The sequence below is a fragment of the Oncorhynchus tshawytscha genome, linkage group LG20, assembly GCF_018296145.1.
Source record: "Oncorhynchus tshawytscha isolate Ot180627B linkage group LG20, Otsh_v2.0, whole genome shotgun sequence".
NCBI lineage: Eukaryota > Metazoa > Chordata > Actinopteri > Salmoniformes > Salmonidae > Oncorhynchus > Oncorhynchus tshawytscha.
The window spans coordinates 7,479,805-7,486,509 of NC_056448.1; positions in this window are offsets into that span (position 1 = coordinate 7,479,805).

Consider the following 6,705-nt stretch of genomic DNA (forward strand, 5'->3'; position numbering starts at 1 on the left):
CGGGCTTCATGGTTCCAGTGAAGGGATATCTTAACGTTACAGCATACAATGACATTGTAGACAATTCTATGCTTAAAACTTTGTGGCAACAGTTTGGGGAAGACCCTTTCCTGTTTCAGCATGACAAATTCCCAGTGCACAGAGGTCCATTCAGAAATGGTGTGTCGAGATCGGAGTGGAAGGACTTGACTGGCCTGCACAGAGCCCTGACCTCAAACCCGTGGATCAGCTGGTGATGAATTGGAACGCCGACTGCGAGCCAGGCCTAATCGCCCAACATCAGTGCCCGACATCCCTAATGCTCTTGTGGCTGAATGGGAGCAAGTCCCCGCAGCAATGTTCCAACATCTAGTGGAAAGCCTTCCCATAAGAGTGGAGACTGTTATAGAAGCAAAGGGGGGACCAACTCCAAATTAATTCTCATGATTTTAGAATGAGATGTTTGATGAGCAAGTGTGTCCACATACTTTTGGCCATGTAGTGTACTTTGTACATAAAGTATATGTTAAGATCAAAATAAATATGATAGCAAAGGACAGGTATAAAGTTAAGAGGAAAACCCGCCATGAAAACCTAACCTAGTGATAGTTTTATTTTTCACAATTACACAAATTCTAATGCCAAAGACACATCAGTGGTGTTGAGTGTCCCTGAATGGTCTAGTAGTCTCAGTCCTGACCACATTTTTGATATTGCCAATACATTTTTGATAATGCTAATACATTTTTGATATTGATAATTACATTTTTAACATTGATAAATCCTTTTTTTATTGAAAAAAAACAACAATTATTTACATTAATAATTACATTTATATATGTTAAAACAGCTTTCCATAGTTGGCCTGTATAACCTTTTTTTTAACCAAATCTGATGGTCGTTTAAAAGCAGAATTTTAGCCTCCCGGGTGGCGCAGTGGTTAAGGGTGCTGTACTGCAGCGCCAGCTGTGCCATCAGAGTCCCAGGGTTTGCGCCCAGGCTCGTAACCGGCTGCGACCGGGAGGCGTGGGGTGACGTCCGGGTTAGGGAGGGCTTGGTCGGTAGGGATGTCCTTGTCTCATCGTGCACCAGCGACTCCTGTGGCGGGCTGGGCGCAGTGCAAGCTGACCAAGGTTGCCAGGTGCACGGTGTATCCTCCGACACATTGGTGCGGCTGGCTTCCGGGTTGAATGCGCGCTGTGTGCGAAGCAGTGCGGCTGGTTGGGTTGTGTATCGGAGGACGCATGACTTTCAACCTTCGTCTCTACCGAGCCCATACGGGAGTTGTAGCGATGAGACAAGATAGTAGCTACTACAACAATTGGATACCATGAAAAAGGGGTAAAAAAAATAAAAGCAGAATTTTTACAATATTACTTTTACATCGTCACTCTTGTTTAATAACTCTTCATTGCTTTTGCATATGCATATTGTCTTGCCGACAATATTCCATACAATGTTGCTAGAAAGGTCTGTCATTTTCATCAACACAATTAAGGTTAACAAAAGCCCTAGATGCCTCCCATTGGCCAAATTTAGGAATGCGCTCCAAATGGATAACTTGAAATAACATGTTGTAGGTAATTAAATAATCGCAAGAAAAACCAATGTATTAGCCTAGTGGCTTGAAGTATTTAAGCATATCATGTGAAATAGGCCTTGTGATATCGTTGGGGATACTGTTGCATGTAGGTCAAGATTATTTATGGAGTGATCATATAAACTCAGCAAGAAAAGAAAAGTTATTTCACTGTCAACTGCGTTTTTTTTCAGTAAACTTAACATGTGTAGATATTTGTATGAACATAACAAGATTCAACAACTGAGACATAAACTGAACAAGTTCCACAGACATGTGACTAACAGAAATTGAATAATGTGTCAATGAACAAGGGGGGGTCAAAATAAAAAGTAACAGTCAGTATCTGGTGTGGCCACCAGCTGCATTTAGTACTGCAGTGCATCTCCTCCTCATGGACTGCACCAGATTTTCCAGTTCTTGCTGTGAGATGTTACCCCACTCTTCCACCAAGGCACCTGCGTGTTCCCGGACATTTCTGGGGAATGGCCCTAGCCCTCACCCTCCGATCCAACAGGTCCCAGACGTGCTCAATGGGATTGAGATCTGGGCTCTTCGCTGGCATGGCAGAACACTGACATTCCTGTCTTGCAGGAAATCATGCACAGAACGAGCAGTGTATGTCTGGTGGCATTGTCATGCTGGAGGGTCATGTCAGGATGAGCCTGCAGGAAGAGTATCACATGAGGGAGGAGGATGTCTTCCCTGTAACGCACAGCATTGAGATTGCCTGCAATGACAACAAGCTCAGTCCGATGATGCTGTGACCCACCACCCCAGACCAAATCAATCCCGCTCCAGAGTACAGGCCTCGGTTTAACGCTCATTCCTTTGACGATAAATGCAAATCCGGCCATCACCCCTGGTGAGACAAAATCGTGACTCGTCAGTGAAGAGCACTTTTTGCCAGTCCTGTCTGGTTCAGCGACGGTGGGTTTGTGCCCATTGGCGACGTTGTTGCCGGTGATGTCTGCTGAGGACAAATTTTTACGAATTATTTTTAATGACAGGGTCCTGAAAAAAGGACATTTCTTTTTTTGCTGAGTTTAGAAATATCAAAACATTTTAACAACCCCAAAGCAATTGCATGTGGCAATGGAACCACTGACTCACTGCATTTTTTCTATTCTCAAGACACCTGCTGACAACTCTTAACTGGTTAGGACATCTCATGAGATGCCCTAAATATCTGTCGACTAGGTGTGACTCTTATGACTGAAGAGGCTTCATGCATAGCTAGAATTGTTTTTTCATAAGAGTAGGAGTAAAATGTCTCTATTCTCAGCACTTATGACAAATGTTCTATTCTGAGATGGTTTATGGATACAGAACCAGTTCTTACATCTTATTGCACGATGGTGCAGCTGTAGAACATTTTGAGGATCCATGCCAAATCTTTTCAGTCTCCTGAGAGGGAATAAATTTTGTCATGCCCTCTTCACGACTGTCTTGGTGTGCTTGGACCATGTTAGTTTGTTGGTGGTATGGACACCAAGGAACTTGAAGCTCTCAACCTGCTCCACTACAGCCCCGTCGATGAGAATGGGGGCGTACTCTGTCCTCCTTTTCCTGTAAGTCCACAATCATCTCCTTCGTCTTGATCACGTTGAGGGAGAGGTTTTTGTCCTTGCACCACATGGTCAGGTCTCTGAACTCCTCCCCATTGGCCAGGGGTGGGAAACACCAGTCCTTGAGGGACTGATTGGAGAAAAAGTGACACACTATCCCTAGCAAACACAGCTAATTAATCTAATTGCATTCTAAACTGAAGATCATGATTAGGTGATTATTGGAGTCAGGTGTGTTAACTGGGGCAAAACTGTGACATCAATCAGGCCCTCGAGGTCTGGAATCGCCCACCCCTGCTATATGCGGCCTCATTGTTGTCGGTGATCAGTTCTACCACTGTTGTGTTGTCGGCAAACTTAATGGTGTTGGAGTCGTGTTTGGCCGTGCAGTCGTGGGCGAACAGGGAACACAGGAGGGGACTAAGCACGCAACCCTGAGGGGCCTCCGTGTTGAGGATCAGCATGGCAGATGTGTTGTTGCCTACTCTTACCACCTGGGGGCGTCCCATCAGGAAATCCAGGATCCAGTTGCAGAGGGAGGTGTTTAGTCCCAGGATCCTTAGTTTAGTGATGAGCTTGAAGGGCACTATGGTGTTGAACGTGTTCCTTTTGTCTCAGTGGGAAAGGGCAGTGTGGAGTGCAATTACCAAACCTGGTTGATGTGTCAACAAGCATCTGCAAGTTATGAGCAATCAGCTGTTCACACACCAAAATGTTGGGAAGACAGGCAACACTTAATAAAATAGGTGGCCCTAGCTCGCAAAAAGAAAGTACTAGACAACAGATATACAAAAATTATACTTATCACTCCTGGAGATATCAGCTGTCCTCCAGCTATAGAATAAGTACAGTGTTGCCCACTGCTGTCATACTGGTAGTAGAAAAAGGGAAGCCATTGCAGTGCATAGATAGAGGCAAGAGCTTAAAGGGATACTTTGAGAGTTTGGCAATGAGGCCCTTTATCTACTTCCCCAGAGTCAGATGAACTCGTGGATTCCATTTTCATGTCTGTGTCCGGTTTGAAGGAAATTAGCACTAGCGCAGTTGCTAACTAGTTAGTGCAATAACTGGAAGTCTATGGGTATCTGCAGTCATTACGCTAACACTAGTTAGCATTGGCTTGCAAAATAAACTAACTTCCTTCATACTGGACAGAGACATAAAAATAGTATCCACAAGGCAATCTGTCTTGTAAAAAGTGTTGGTCCCATGTTTCATGAGCTGAAATAAAAGATCAAATGTTCCATACCACCATCACCTCATGTTTCAGCATGATAACGCACGGCCCCATGTCACAAGGGTCTGTATACAATTCCTGGAAGCTGAAAATGTCCCAGTTCTTCCATGGCCTGCGTACTCAGACACGTCATCCATTGAGCATGTTTGGGATGCTCTGGATCAATGTGTACGACAGCGTGTTCCAACTTTGCACAGCCATTGAAGAGGAGTGGGACAATGTTCCACAGGCCAGCACGATCAACTCTATGCAAAGGAGAGGTGTCACGCTGCATGAGGCAAATGGTCACACCAGATACTGACTGGTTTTCTGATCCATACCCCAACCTTCTCTGACCAACAGATGCATATCTGTATTCCCAGTCGTGATATCCATAGATTAGTAGCTAATTTATTTCAATTCACTTTAACTCAAAATCTGACATCGTTGCATTTATCTACACTGAACAAAAATATTAAAGGGCCTCATTGTCAAAATCCCAAAGTATCCCTTAAAAGTGCACAGGGTCCAGTGGCGTCCGGGGTCCAGTGGTCTTTAGGTCCAGGGAAGTTGGTGCTGCACTAGAGTATTTTATTGAGCCTTGTACACACCCAGTTAGATAAAATATCTTATTATAGCCTTGAACATTGCGACACATACAGTTGAAGTCGGAAGTTTGCATACAATTAGGTTGGAGTCATTAAAACTAGTTTTTTAACCACTCCACAAATTTCTTGTTAACAAACTATAGTTTTGGCAAGTCGGTTAGGACATCTACTTTGTGCATGACAAGTAATTTTTCTTACAACTGTTTACAGATTATTTCACTTAAAATTCATTATATCACAATTCCAGTGGGTCAGAAGTTTACATACACTAAGTTGACTGTGCCTTTAAACAGCTTGGAAAATTCCAGAAAATGATGCCATGATTTTAGAAGCTTCTGATAGGCTAATTTACATAATTTGAGTCAATTGGGACTGTACCTGTGGATGTATTTCAAGGCCGACCTTCAAACTCTGTGCCTCTTTGCTTGACATCATGGGATAATCCAAATAAATCAGCCTAGACCCCAGAAAAAAATTGTAGACCTCCACAAATCAATCCCAGAACAACAGCAAAGGACCTTGTGAAGTTGCTGGAGGAAACAGGTACAAACGTATCTATATCCACAGTAAAACGAGTCCTATATCGACATAACCTGAAAGGCCGCTCAGTAAGGAAGAAGCCACTGCTCCAACACCTCCATAAAAAAGCCAGACTACGGTTTGACACTGCACATGGGGACAAAGATAGTAATTTTTGGAGAAATGTCCTCCTGTCTGAATAGAACTGTTTGGCCATAATGACCATCCTTATGTTTGGAGGAAAGAGTGGGAGGCTTGCAAGCCAAAGAACTTCATCACATCCGTGAAGCACGGGGGTGGCAGCATCATGTTGTGGGGGTGCTTTGCTGCAGGAGGGAATGGTGCACTTTACAGAATAGATGGCATCATGAGGGAGGAAAATGTAGATATTTTGAAGCAACATCTCAAGACATCAGTCAGGAAGTTAAAGCTTGGTCGCAAATGGGTCTTCCAAATGGGCAATGACCCAAAGCATACTTCCAAAGTTGTGGCAAAATGGCATAAAGGACAACAAAGTCAAGGTATTGGAATGGCCATCACAAAGCCCTGGCCTCAATCCTATAGAAAATGTGTGGGTAGAACTGAAAAAGCGTGTGTAGCAAGGAGGCCTGCAAACCTGACTCAGTTACACCAGCTCTGTCAGGAGGAATCGGCCAAAATTCACCCATCTTATTGTGGGAAGCTTGTGGAAGGCCACCCGATACGTTTGACCCAAGTTAAACAATTTAAAGACAATGCTACCAAATACTAATTGAGTGTATGTAAACTTCTGACCCACTGGGAATGTGATGAAAGAAATAAAAGCAGAAATAAATAACCCCCTCCACTATTATTCTGACATTTCCCATTTTTTAAATAAAGTGGTGATCCTAACTGACCTAAGACAGGGAATTTTTACTAGGATTAAAAGTCAGGAATTGTGAAAAACTGAGCTTAAATGTATTTGGCTAAGGTGTATGTAAACTTCTGACTTTAACTATATACCCATTTCACAATTATGTGCAGACCATAACCAAACTGTACTGGGTAAGGGTTTATTTTTATTTTTCCACATTGCCCTTTCCAGCACGGTTCCGGGGACTATGGTGGATGCACAACCAGTACAGCTTGGTACAGCTCAGCAGTGTGAAAAGCCCTATACAGTAGCCGAATAACACGCCATCATACAGATAAAGAGGGAGGTGCTTTGTTTCATCAAAAGCTGTGCGCAGTTTATTGTAGTATTCTAAATTTACA